Source organism: Salvelinus sp. IW2-2015, linkage group LG17 (genome assembly GCF_002910315.2).
Source record: "Salvelinus sp. IW2-2015 linkage group LG17, ASM291031v2, whole genome shotgun sequence".
In the NCBI taxonomy this organism is placed as follows: Eukaryota; Metazoa; Chordata; class Actinopteri; order Salmoniformes; family Salmonidae; genus Salvelinus; species Salvelinus sp. IW2-2015.
In genome coordinates, this window is record NC_036857.1 from 996,247 (window position 1) to 1,011,585 (window position 15,339).

The window sequence follows — 15,339 nt, forward strand, 5'->3', positions numbered from 1 at the left end:
TCCAAGCTGTTTAAAGGCACAGTCAACTTAGTGTATGTAAACTTCTGACCCACTGGAATTGTGATACAGTGAATTATAAGTGAAATAATCTGTCTGTAAAGAATTGTTGGAAAAATGACTTGTGTCATGCACAAAGTAGCTGTCCTAACCGACTTGCCAAAACTATAATTTGTTAACAAGAAATTTGTGGAGTGTTTGAAAGACGAGTTTTAACGACTCTAACCTTAAGTGTATGTAAACTTCCGACTTCAACTGGATGTGAAAATGGCGCGTTTCTATGTTTTGTAGTAAAATAAATAGAGGACGATACATGTTTCTAATGACATTATCAACCAATTAGAGGACAACTAGTAGGCAGTTACTTGGCAATGCCTATTCACGATTGGTTAAAATCACACGACGCGCACTGATGACGTCATCGGAAACACTTATCTTCCTCGTTTTTTTAACATATGTGGACGTTGGTGCTGGAGATGATCATTACGAAGCTGATGTTTTAAATGTCCCTTTTAAGAAGCGATCATAGAAGACACGCAGTAAACTAATCATTTTTTTTGGGGTCACCATTATCTCTATAGGCCTACAGCAGTAATATATGATTCTCAACAGAGAGTCTGTATAACGATAGAGAGAACACAATGACTGATTATTAACACATATGATGCTTCTCAGGGCCATCTACTTTTAAAAGTTGATGAAGATGGCAGTTTTTATATATTAGTTGATGATTATGCAATTTCCCCCATTTCAGGAATTTCCAGTCAATGACATGCCATGTAGCCTAATACCAACAACCAGACTGGTATGTTTAATGCAGTAGTCAGCATCAGGAAATGCTGTGGTGGCAGACAAAATGTAGGCTATGAAACAACTCTATCAATTGTGACCGTCTCACTCTGCCCTGACACCTCTTTTTCAAGTTGCCTAACTCCGTTGGTTAAATATAMGGACTACTTTATGTTGCAGAGGTAGAACCATTTGTAGCATTACMGGGCAACACATTAGCTCTGTGTATGTCACGTTGGCAGTGGCCTCTCTAAATGCCAGCCTGGTCGTGGCACAGTGAGTGTGTACTTTTAGCTCAGTATTTCTTGGTTTTGATGGCAAGAGTGTTTGACAGACGCGCTTCCTCTGCTCTCCTCAGTCCTCTCACTCACTCACACACGCACCATCTCATGCCGACTGCATTCCCAGAAAGGTGGCTCATGCCCACTATACCGTCCTTGGCAGAGCCAAGAATTCTGCCCTGACAATACCCTCTGTGTTGATGAGMGCTGTAGAGTGGGTGGTGGTGGGTACTAAGTAGCTAGTAGCTTAGGCTAGCTATGTAGCTATTCAAGTAGTTCTAATAGTTTTCACCCCTACACACCTCCCCACCGAAACACAATCTTCTTGAGTGTGCTGTACTGAATACTGCAGTTAAACTCTGTAGCTACTTAGCATTGCGATTATGAGTGTGGGATACAACCAGGATATTAACGATAAAGTAGCCTATACACCTGAATGTACAAAACATTAGGAACACCCCCTTTTGCCCTCAGAACAGCCTCAATTCGTCAGGGCATGGACTCAACAAGGTGTCGAAAGCGTTCCACAGGGATGTTGGCCCATGTTGACCCCATGTTGACCCCAATGCTTCCCACCGTTGTCCAGTTGGCTGGATGTCTATTGGGTGGTGGACCATTCTTGATACACACACAAGACAAGGATTGTGTATGTGTGCCATTCTGAGGGTGAATGAGTAAGAAAAGATTTAAGTGCCTTTGAACGGGGTATGATAGTAGTTGCCAGGCGCACTGCTTTGAGTGTGTCAAGAACTGCAACGTTGTCGGATTTTCCACGTTCAACAGTTTCCCGTGTTTTTAATGAATTATATGAAGAGTGCCTTGGTCCTCCTTTCTTTCTGATGACMAATTTACCCCTTTTACCAAAGAGCACCTTCTGTCTACCAAGATGTACTATTGTGTACCTTAGTAGAGCTTCCCTTCCTCCTCTTTCTACTAGTTTCCCATGTTTATCAAGAATGATCCACCACCCAAAGGACATCCAGCCAATTTGACATCAACTGTGGGTAAGCATTGGAGTCAACATGGGCCAGCATCCCTGTGGAAACGCTTTCAACTCAATATCAGGAAGGTGTTCTTAATGTTTAGTGTATATTGCATKTTCATGCATTATTTATTTTCACCATCATCTGCATATGTCTACAGCCTTTACATTAATTGTATGTTATTCTCAATATGAGGCCTATTCCTTCTCATCATGTGTTCAGATTACAATAAAATATACCGTATATTCGGTGAGGAGGCTGTGGTATGTATGACATTGCACCTTTAATGAAATAGACAAGATGATGAATGGATATTTGTTTTGCGTCTGTGGATTTTAATATTTTATAAAAATGTCCACATATCGGCTTATTAATTAAACATGGTATGTAGCCTAAATATTTGAGCACAGATGGRCCAACTATCGAAATATTTGAGTACAGAGAGTGAGGTGTGAATACGCGAAGTCATGGCCTGCCGTTAACGTCGACCCGGGGAGAATGGGCCTGGTAAAAGGTGCGGTTTGGATTGGACATGACACCATTACGTTTTAAAGCTCCTGTGGTATAGCTAGTGATGCTCAGTCAGAAACCACGAGCATTATCATGCGAACAATTACCCATAATAACTACCGTTTGTTACCCACTCATTTAATTGCTTCGTTCGTTTTAATTATGATAGAATCCAACTAGAAGCAAATATACGGTGTTAATATGACGAAAAGGCAGACACCATTTCATGTTTTTAACACCTGAGGGCATTGGACAGTCATTTTATTAAAACGACTTTATTCCGTTCTTATATTCACCCAACGAATATCGAGATAAATAGAGCTGCTATCGGCCTACGTGACGTATCAGATAGCATTCCAAAAGAAGAGTCACTAGTCTTTACAGCCATGTAGGGAATAAAGGTGAACTGCCATTTTACAACGCAATCTGAAATGAAATGACAGCTGCACATAGCCTTTACCAGGCCCGCTTTATAAGCAGCAGATAATATAATGCCAGGATTGCAGAAAAAAAATTAAATATGTATATTTCACTCATATGAACAAATACACATTTGGACGATAGATAAACGAAGATATTTCGTTCCATAATTTATCTGTGCGTACATTTATATGATGGCGATACCGTCATATCACCATCTATAGTCCACCAATGGCTGTATTTGACATAATATTAAACAATAACATTACATTCTTATCATTTTACCCGGCATAGCCACAAGATAGTATGTTTAATTTGACACATAAACGCATAAACACCCACTCCCTCAGTAATTATAAGGATGTGCTGTATTTCAGTCAACAAACGGCGTCTGCATCATAGGGGGGGGGGGGGGGGGGCTTTCCGCGGATTTACCTGATAAATCTAATATCACAGATAACTACATAGCAACGCTCATAACCGGTTCGTACGTACAAGTTACAGTTGATATTTAAACAGCAGTAAATGTCCGGTATGTTTCTAGATGTTCAGAGCCCTACCTGATTCACAATATCCATCCTGGCCGCCTTGCTCGTTGAGAAGAGAAATTGCGGAGCAGGGGGAGGGAGCCGTCACAACCGGAAAAGCCCTCGGTAGGGGGAAGGAGACTGGAACAGCGCTATGCGTCACTGTGTAAGGTGTAGTAGATGGCGTGTGATACGAAAAAGACAGAAGAAGCGCATAACACAAACTGCCACGACGGTCAAACAGGACCAGACACCCACTGATAGAGAAATACTTAGATATAGGATAAAATAAATTTATTGTTTTTGATATTAGATTTAAAGGGGAGCCAGACCATCCAATGAAATAGACCTATTTTTTTTTGGAAGCCTGCTATGGTCTGCCTTTATAATGCTGGTATTTTGCCGCCATTTATTTCCCCAAAATGTTGAATAGCACCATTCACTTTCCATGCAGTAAACCGCAGTGCTTAACTAACTGTCTATGTGTGTGTGCCAATAGTGAGACGTCATCTTACTGCTATTTAGCCGTGGCTGTCTCAACTGGGATGTGACCAACTGGGCCTGAACCCAAGTCTCTTTTCTTCCGCAGTGTGTCACACGACTGCGTTAGACTATAGGCATTCACTCGAAAAGCTCACACAAATCTTCAGGTAATTTTACTTATCAAACCAGCAAGTGAGCGTACACGCGTAACAGTTTTAGCTTCCGTCCCTCTCCTCGCCCCAACCTGGGCTCGAACCAGGGACCCTCTGCACACATCAACAACTGACACCCACGAAGCATCGTTACCCATCGCGTACACACTTAGAAAAAAAGGTGCTATCTATAACCCAAAATGGTTATTTGGCTGTGCCAATAGGAGAACCCTTTTAAATAACAATTTTTGGTTCCAGGTAGAACCCTTTTAAATAACAATTTTTGGTTCCAGGTAGAACCCTTTTAAAAAACAATTTTGTGGTTCCATGGTAGGAACCCTTTTAAATAACAATTTTTGGTTCCAGGTAGAACCCTTTTTAAATACAATTTTTGGTTCCAGGTAGAACTCTTTTAAATATTTTTTTTTTGGTTCCAGGTAGAACCCTTTTAAATAACAATTTTTGGTTCCAGGTAGAACCCTTTTAAATAACAATTTTGGTTCCAGGTAGACCCTTTTAAATAAAAAATTTGGTTCCAGGTAGAACCTTTTAAATAACAATTTTTGGTTCCAGTAGAACCTTTTAAATAACAATTTTTGGGTTCCAGGTAGAACCCTTTTAAATAATTTTTTTTGGTTCGCAGGTAGAACCCTTTTAAATAACAATTTTTGGGTTCCAGGTAGAACCCTTTTAAATAACAATTTTTGGGTTCCAGGTAGAACCCTTTTGGATTCCAGGTAGAACCMTTTTGGGTTCCAGGTATGACCCTTTCCACAGAGGGTTCTACATGGAACCCAAAATAATTATACATGGAACCCGAAATGATTCTCCTGGGAACCAAAAAGGGTTCTCTTATAGGGACATCAGATGTGTGTACATCAGATGAAGATACAAGCTAATACAATACAATAGGTCTTTAACGATAACTTTATTGTCTATTTACGTGGAAATACATTTTTTTGTGAGGGTTAGACCAACCCTCCTAGCTTGGTAGGAGTTGTCATCACAGCGCAAACATATCTGGGACACCAGGCTACAGCCATGGTTATCTCTACATCAGGGGTATTCAACTCTGACCCTACGAGGTCCAGAGCCTGCCGGTTTTATCTTCTACTTGATCATTAATAGGGTTCCCCAGTGACGCAGCGGTCCAAGACACTGCATCGCAGTGCTAGAGGCGTCACTACAGACACGCTGGTTTGAATCCAGGCTGAATCACATCCGGCCGTGATTGGGAGCCCATTCAGTGCATTTGGTAAGTATTCAGACCCCTTGACGTTTTCCACATTTTGATACGTTACAGACTTATTCTAAAATTTATTTTCCTCATCAATCTACACACAGCAAAATGACAAAGCTAAAAAAAAAGGTTTGCAAATTTATTACAACTTTTAAAAAATAAATACCTTATTTACATACAGTACCAGTCAAATGTTTGGACACACCAGGGTTTTTCTTTATTTTTACTATTTTCTACATGAGAGAATGCCAAGAATGTGTAAAGCTGTGATCAAGGCAAAGGGTGGCTTTTCTTAATTTTTAAAAATTTAACCTTTATTTAACTAGGCAATTCAGTTAAGAACAAATTCTTATTTATAATAACGGCCTACAATGACAATGACAGTGGCTACTTTGAAGAATCTAAAATCCAAAATATATTTTGATTTGTTTAACACGTTTTTGGTTACTACATGATTCCATATGTGTTATTTCATAGTTTTGATGTCTTCACTATTAATCTATAATGTAGAAAATAGTAAAAATAAAGAAAAACCCTTTAGTGAGTAGGTGTCCAAACTTATGACTGGTAGTGTACGTACTCAGATCTTTTTGCTATGAGACTCGAAATTGAGCTCAGGCGCATCCTGTTTCCATTGATCATCCTTGAGATGTTTCTACAACTTGATTGGAAAAACCTCATGTTTAGCAGGCACTAGTTTGCATCAAGCCTGTCTTGAGCATGTGGCCATAGATTATCATCGAAATGGCTGTAAATATCCTCATTGTTCATGCAACTGGGGAAACCCCTTGTGGCGTGGCGAATCCAAGCCTGACATAGGTCTGAATTGAAATCATTGTATGCCTCGTCCTGAAGGAGGGTGGGACGGGGATGTCATACATCTTCCACCTGTATTGTAATCGTGTATTGTGTTTTATTTTGTATTGTATTGTACTCCTGTATTGTAGTGGTCCTGTACGTGGCGCCATTCATAAGAGAATGGCGCTGGCAACACCAGAGTTGTGGGTTCGATTCCCGCTGGGGTCTCAAACCAAAATGTGTGGATTGTTGTCACTTTCGTTTTTTTTATTTAACCAGGCATGTCAATTAAGAACAATTACTTAATTACAATGACAGCCTACCCCGGCCCAATTGTGTGACTCCCAATCACGGCCGGATGTGATTCAGCCTGGATTCGAACCAGGGACTGTAGTGTCACCTCTKGCACTGAGATGCAGTGCCTTAGAGCGCTGAGTGCTAAAGTGTGTAACRCATARAAATCGYCTGTCCCGGGTTGYAAYACTCACTACCGAGTCCCAAACTGCCTCTGGAAGCAACGTCAGCACAAGAACTGTTCATCAGGAGCTTCATGAAATGGGTTTCCATGGCCCGAGCAGCCACACACAAGCCTAAGATCACCATGCGCAATGCCAAGCGTCGGCTGGAGTGGTGCTAAGCTCGCCGCCATTGGACTCTGAATCACGCTTCACCATCTGGCAGTCCGACAGACGAATCTGGGTTTGGCGAATGTATAGTGCCAACTGTAAAGTTTGGTGGAGGAGGAATAATGGTCTGGGGCTGTTTTTCATGGTTCAGGCTCCTTAGTTCCAGTGAAAGAAAATCTTAACACTACAGCATACAATGACATTCTAGACGATTCTGTGAATCCAACTTTGTGGCAACAGTTTGGGGAAAGCCCTTTCCTGTTTCAGCATGACAATGCCACTGTGCACAAAGTGAGGTCTATACAGAAATGGTTTGTCGAGATTTGTGTAGAAGAACTTGACTGGCCTGCACAGAGCCCTGACCTCAACCCCATCGAACAGCTTTGTAATGAATAGGAACTTCGACTGCGAGCCAGGCCTAATCGCCCAACAACACTAGGCACTCACTAATGCTCTTGTGGCTGAATGGAAGCAAGTCTCTGCAGCAATGCTCCAACATCGAGGCTGTATCACAACCGGCCGTGATTGGTATTTTTATTTATTTTATTTAACATTTATTTAACAAGGGAAGTCACTTAAGAACAAATTCTTATTTACAATGACGGCCTACCAAAAGGTAAAAGGCCTCCTGCGGGGACGGGGGCTGGAATTAAAAATAAATATATATATATAAATATAGGACAAAACACACATCACGACAAGAGAGACAACACTACATAAAGAGAGACCTAAGCCAACAACATAGCAAGGCAGCAACACATGATAACACAGCATGGTAGCAACACAACATGACAACAACATGGTAGCAACACAACATGACAACAACATGGTAGCAACACAACATGGTAGCAGCACAAAACATGGTACAAACATTATTGGGCACAGATAACAGCACAAAGGGCAAGAAGGTAGAGACAACAATACATCACACAAAGCAGCCACAACTGTCAGTAAGAGTGTCAATGATTGAGTCTTTGAATGAAGAGATTGTGATAAAACTGTCCAGTTTGAGTGTTTGTTGCAGCTCGTTCCAGCCGCTAGCTGCAGCGAACTGAAAAGAGGAACGACCCAGGGATGTGTGTGCTTTGGGGACCTTTAACAGAATGTGACTGGCACAACGGGTGTTGTATGTGGAGGATGAGGGCTGCAGTAGATATCTCAGACAGGGGGGAGTGAGGTCGAAGAGGGTTTTATAAATAAGCATCAACCAGTGTATCTTGCGACGGGTATACAGAGATGACCAGTTTACAGAGGAGTATAGAGTGCAGTGATGTGTCCTATAAGGAGCATTGGTGGCAAATCTGATGACCAATTGGTAAAGAACATCTAGCCGCTTGAGAGCACCCTTACCTGCCGATCTATAAATGATGTCACCGTAATCTAGCATGGGTAGGATGGTCATCTGAATCAGGGTTAATTTGGCAGCTGGGGTGAAAGAGGAGTGATTACGATAAAGGAAACCAAGTCTAGATTTAACTTTATACTGCAGCTTTGATATGTGCTGAGAGAAGGACAGTACACCGTCTAGTCATACTCCCAAGTACTTGTATGAGGTGACTACCTCAAGCTCTAAACCCTCAGAGGTAGTAATCACACCTGTGGGGAGATGGGGTAGACCCATATAGCGGCGCACAATTGGCMCAGCGTCGTCCAGGTTTGGCTGGGGTAGGCCGTCATTGTAAATAAGAACTTGTTCTTAACTGATTTGCCTAGTTAAATAAAGGTTAAATAAAAATATATATTAAAAAATCTAGTGAAAGCCTTCCCAGAAGAGTGGAGGCTGTTATAGAAGCAACGGGGGGGACCAACTCCATATTAATGCCCACCATTTTGGAATGAGATGTTTGACAAATACAGTTGAAGTCRGAAGTTTACATACACCTTAGCCAAATACATTTAAACTCAGTTTTTCACAATTCCTGACATTTAATCCCAGTAAAAATGATCTGTTTTAGGTCAGTTAGGATCACCAYTTTATTTTAAGAATATGAAATSTCAGAATAATAGTAGAGTGAATGATTTATTTCAGCTTTAATATCTTTCATCACATTCCCAGTGGGTCAGAAGTTTACATACACTCAATTAGTATTTGGTAAGATTGCCTTAAATTATTTAACTTGGGTCAAACGTTTCAGGTAGCCTTCTACAAGCTTCCCAAATAAGTTGGGTGAATTTGGCCATTCCTCCTGACAGAGCTTGGTGTAACTGAGTCAGGTTTGTATGCATCCTTGCTCGCACACGCTTTTTCAGTTTTGCTCACAGATTTTCTATAGGATCGAGGTCAGGGTTTTGTGATGGCCACTCCAATACCTTGACTTTGTTGTCCTTAAGCCATTTTGCCACAACTTTGGAAGTATGCTTGGGGTCATTGTCCATTTGGAAGACCCATTTGCGACCAAGCTTTAACTTCCTGACTGATGTCTTGAGATGTTGCTTCAATATATCCACATAATTTTCCTCTCATGATGCCATCTTTTTGTGAAGTGCACCAGTCCCTCCTGCAGCAAAGCACCCCCACAGCATGATGCTGCCACACCCGTGCTTCACGGTTGGGTGGTGTTCTTCAGCTTGCAAGCATCCCCATTTTTCTCCAAACATAACAATGGTCATTATGGCCAAACAGTTCTATTTCAGTTTCATCAGACCAGAGGACATTTCTCCAAAAAATATTTTTTTGTCCCCGTGTGCAGTTGCAAACCGTAGTCTGGCTTTTTTATGGTGGTTTTGGAGCAGTGGCTTCTTCCTTGCTGAGTGGCCTTTCAGGTTATGTTGATATAGGACTGGTTTTACTGTGGATATAGATACTTTAGTACCTGTTTCCTCCAGCATCTTCACAAGGTCCTATGCTTTTTTTCTGGGATTGATTTGCACTTTTCGCACCAAAGTACATTCATCTCTAGGAGACAGAACGCGTCTCCTTCCTGAGTGGTATGACGGCTGCGTGGTCCCATGGTGTTTATACTTGCGTACAATTGCTTGTACAGATGAACGAGGTACCTTCAGGCGTTTGGAAATTGCTCCCAAGGATGAACCAGATTTATAAGTGAAATATATATTGTGATACAGTGAAATAATCTGTCTGTAAACAATTGTTGGAAAAATGACTTGTGTCATGCACAAAGTAGATGTCCTAACCGACTTGCCAAAACTATAGTTTGTTAACAAGACATTTGTGGAGTGGTTGAAAACAAGTTTTAATGACTCCAACTTAAGTGTATGTAAACTTCTGACTTCAACTGTAGGTTCCACATACTTTTGGTCATGTAGTGATCATTTTCATTATTGTCACGTTCCTGACCTGTTTTCCTTTGTTTTTGTATTTATTTAGTTGGTCAGAGCGTGAGTTGGGTGGGGTTGTCTATGTGTGTTTTTCTATGTTGGGGTTTTGTGTTCGGCCTGGTATGATTCTCAATCAGAGACAGCTGTCAATCGTTGTCCCTGATTGAGAATCATACTTAGTGTAACGGTTCCAATGGTGGACATGAAAGAGTCAGGTGCAGAGAGCAGGGTAATCTCAATCGAGTGGATATTTATTTCACACAGAAATAATCACATAAACGGCGACGCCACATAAACAACAGGCGCGTCAAAATATGGTCCAATAAAAGTAGGACTGAAATCCACTATAACAACACCACCAACACAAACAGAAAAACAAGCCCGCACAAAAGTCGGCGGGCCAACTGGGTTTAAATAACCCCCTACCCTAAACACAAAACAGGTGATACAAATTAGACAAACTCAAAAGAAAACAGAAAAGGGGATCGGTGGCAGCTAGTAGACCGGAGACGACGACCGCCGAGCGCCGCCCGAACGGGAAGAGGCACCATCCTCGGCGGGATTCGTAACACTTAGGCAGCCTGGGTTTCACTTGTGTTTTGTGGGTGTTTGTTCCTGTGTCAGTGTTTGGGCCACACAGGACTGTTTCGGGTTAGTCACGTTTGTTGGTTTTTGTAGTGTTTGTTGTTTTTCCATTAAATAATGAACTCTTACCAATCCGCATCTTGGTCCGATCCATGCTCCTCCTCGTCTGAGGAGGAGAACGACTACGACAGCCGTTACAATTATGTAGTTCTCAAAACTTTTTACCAAAAGTTTAAGTGTCATCAATTAAAAGCAGTCAGATTAAGAAATAGTAGAAAYGTATTTTAACAAAAAAAGAAGAGAATCAACTCAAAAGTAATGTGTGAGCATTGTATCAAGGAAAACTGTAGCTTTTGATTCAGTAGTTAGCAGTTTTGAGCAGTTTGATTAAGTGATAGTTAATTGTATTCTTGACAAATAACAACAAAATCATATGAAAAGTAATGTGAGCGTTTCATTGCGAAAGGCAATTACTTCATTTGCACACACGTTGCAATGTAAAACATGTATTTCTAGATGAAACACTGATTAAGTTCGGTGAAAAACTAACTGTATGATTCTGTGTGTTGTACTTACTCAATTAAAAAATGTGCTTAAGTCTTTTGAAACAACATTGAGTTTTGAGTTTTGTACTAAGAGTTGTGTAAAATGTAGTTATCCAGAAAAAACTAACTAGGCACTACATCATTTGATGTAGTTTGATTAAGTGATAGTTAATTGATTATGGAAGATGGCAGGGGTTTTCAATAATCTGTTGTTGGATTTCCCTGCAGTCTTATGGCATTAATGTTCAACTATCATTTGCACAATAGCAGCTTCCTGTTGGTCTGTAAACAGACCCGTTCTTCCACCACGTGGTGATCGTCTTTCAGTTCTACAACAACAACAACAACAACAACATACAGTACAGTAAACACTACAGTCATACAGTATACAAGATAMATATGTTACAAAGYAGTATAGTTCCCAATTTCATACATACAGTAATACATAACATTTGTATTTATTTATTTTATTTAACCTTTATTTAATCAGGAAGKGCTCATTGAGATTTTAAAATGTACTTTGTTTCCCCTTACAGTATGTATTGGATTCTACAGTATTTACTGTGCTTTATCTTGTACTACTGGTTAAAGGCTTGGAAGTTTGTCATTTCACGGTAAGATCCAAACCTGTTGTATTCGTGCCGCATGTGACAAATAACATTTGATTTGATTTCCTTAATTTCCACCTCTCCCTGCTAAGTTTGCCTCCATTGTTCTCCAAAACACAGGCCTACTCACCTGAAGCCTTTTTATCCATACCAAAAGGTCTGTTATCAAAGTGAACATTTACGCAATTAGTGTTTTTGCACATGTGAACGAGGTCCATTGGTAATTGATCTTAGCTTGTTGAACAGTGTTGCTTTCCATTTTCACTTCTCACACATTTTAGTTGTGAAGGTTGTACCAAAGGTAGAGAATTGTGTGTTTGTGTTTTGCCAAATGTTTGTTATAGAATTACAATCTGAGTGTAAAGCAAAACATGGGCCAGTAGCATTGCAGATTTGGTGTCTGGTTCTGCTAAATGTGATACAGGTTTGGGTCATTGGTCCTCACGGGCCAGTAGCATTGCAGATTTGGTGTGTGGTTCTGCTAAATGAGATACAGGTTTGGGTCATTGTGCTCACGGGCCAGTTTTACTGTTTAAACTGGGAAAAACTGTAATACTGTATTAACCACTGGCTCTCGTGCTATTCATCAAAATGTGTGTGTGTGTGTGTGTGTGTGTGTGTGTGTGTGTGTGTGTGTGTGTGTAGAGAGAGACTGTGTGTGTGTGTGAGAGAGACTGTGTGTGTGTGTGTGTGTGTGTGTGTGTGTGTGAGAGAGACTGTGTGTGTGTGTGTGTGTGTGTGTGTGTGTGTGTGTTGTGTGGTGTGTGTGTGTGTGTGTGTGGTGTGTGTGTGTGTGTGTGGTGTGTGTGTGTTGTGTGTGGGAGGGTGGTGTGTGTGTGTGTGTGTGAGGTGTGTGTGTTTGTGTGTGTGTGGGCGTGTGGTGTGTGTGTGTGTGTGTGAGAGAGACTGTGTGAGTGTGTGTGCGTGCGTTGTGTGTGTGTGTGTGTGTGTGTGTGGTGTGTGTTGTGTGTGTGTGTGTGTGTGTGTGTGTGTGTTGTGTGTGTGTGTGTGTGTGTGTGTGTGAGAGAGACAGTGTGTGTGTGTGTGTGTGTGAGAGAGAGACTGTGTGCGGTTGTGTGTGTGTGTGTGTGTGTGTGCGATAGAGAGAGACAGTGTGTGTGTGTGAGAGAGACAGTGTGGTGTGTGTTTTGTGTGTGTGTGTGAGACAGTGTGTGTGTGTGTGTGTGTGTGTGTGTGTGTGTGTGTGTGTGTGTGTGTGTGTGTGTGTGTGTGTGTGTGTGTGTGTGTGTGTGTGGTGTGTGTGTGTGTGTGTGTGTGTGTGTCATCAGAACCAAATTTGACACAGGGTACTAAATGTTTGATATTTGTATTTGAGTTAACAAGGATATTAGTTTAATAAATCAATCTTTAATCAACCAATAAAACCTTACATAATGGGACTATGATGTTATGACATTAGCTCCTGTTACAAAGCCCTTCAGAAAGTATTCACACCCCTTGACTTTCTCCACATGTTGTTGTGTAACAGCCTGAATTGAAAATATTTACAAGTTAATAAAAAATGAAATCTGAAATATTTTGAGTCAATRAGTATTCAACCCCTTTGTTATGGCAAGTCTAAATAAGTTCAGGAGTAAAAATTTGCTTAACAACTCACACAATAAGGTGCATGGATTCATTTTGTGCGCAATAATAGTGTTTAAAATTATTTTTTATGACGACTTCTCTGTACCCCACACATACAATTATCTGTAAGGTCCTTCAGTCGAGCAGTGAATTTCAAACACAGATTCAACCACAAAGTCCAGGGAGGTTTTCCAATGCCTCACAAAGAAGGGCACCGATTGGTAGATGGGTAAACATAAAAAGCAGACATTGACTATCCCTTTGAAGGAAGTGAAGATATTAATTACACTACAGTCACTACAAAGATACAGGCGTCCTCCCTAACTCGGTTGCCGGAGAGGAAGGAAACCGCTCAGGGATTTCACCATGAGGCGAAAGGTGACTTTAAAACAGTTACAGAGTTTAATGGATGTGATAGGAGAAAACTGAGGATGGATMAACAACATTGTAGTTACTCCACAAYACTAACCTAAATGACAGAGTGAAAAGAAGGAAGCTTGTACAGAATAAAAATATTCCAAAACATGCATCCTGTTTGCAACAAGGCACTAAAGTAATACTTCAAAAACATGTGGCAAAGCAATTCACTTTTTGTCCTGAATACAAAGCAGTGGGGAACCTTCAGAGAAGGCCTAAGGATTTATAAAGATGTATATTTTGTTTAATTAAATTATGTTTTTTTTTCTATAATTGTAATAATTTTCTCCTTTAGTCTCTTCAGTTTGTGTGGGAAAGAGAAGTCTTAATACTGAATTGAAAAAATGATCCTATCAGAATTCCAAACACAGACTGTCCTTCTCTCAGCACATATCAAAGCTGTAGGCTAAGGTTAAATCTAGACTTGCTTTCTCTATCGTAATCACTCCTCTTTCACGCTAGCTGCCAAACACTGATTCAGATGACCATCCTACACATGCTAGATTACGGAGACMTAATTTAYAGATCGGCAGGTAASGGTGCTCTCGAGCGGCTAGATTTTCTTCACCATTCGGCCATCAGATTTGCCACCAATGCTCCTTATAGGACACATCACTGGACTCGATAATCCTCTGTTAACTGGTCATCTCTGTATACCCGTCGCAAGACACACTGGTTGATGCTTATTTATAAAACCCTCTTAGGTCTCACTCCCCCCTATCTGAGATATCTACTGCAGCCCTCATCCTCCACATACAACACCCGTTCTGCCAGTCACGTTCTGTTAACCTGTCTAGGACTGGGGTTCCGCTAGCGGAACTCCTCCCACATTCCACTGAAAAGGCAGAGCGCGAAATTCAAAAATGACCACTCACCTATTCTGACCAAATAACTATTCCATAAACTTTACTAAAATACATGTTGTATAGGAAATGATAGATACACTATTTCTTAATGCAATCGCCGTGTTAGAATTCTAAAAAATAACTTCAGTACGACATACAGCTTACGTTATAGCGAGACAGCGCCAAAACTCAAGGCGGAAAACACAACAACACATTTTCGACAGAAATAGGAAATAACATCATAAATGGGTCCTACTTTTGTTGAGCTTCCATCAGGAATCTTGTATCGTGGTCCTTGTCCAGGAACATCCATTGTTTGGATTTAGAATGTCCTCTTCGTCTGTTGAATTAGCAATCAAAACTAGCCAAGTGGCGCGAGCTGTCCATCGTGAACAAACGCACAGAGAACGGAAACACGCCAACTCCTGAAAAAAATTCAATAATCTTGATAAAACTATATTGAAAAAACATAACTTTACGATGATATTATCACATTTATCAAATAAAAATCAAAGCCGGAATATTAGACGCTTTAAACGAATGCTTTTCAACAAGGCCAATACTGATGACCTTTCTGCGCCTTTCCGAACAAAGGAATTTGGGGTCATGGTCATTCCAAGCTCTCTCTTTTGACCAGATTATACCTAGGAACCCCATTTCACCTCCT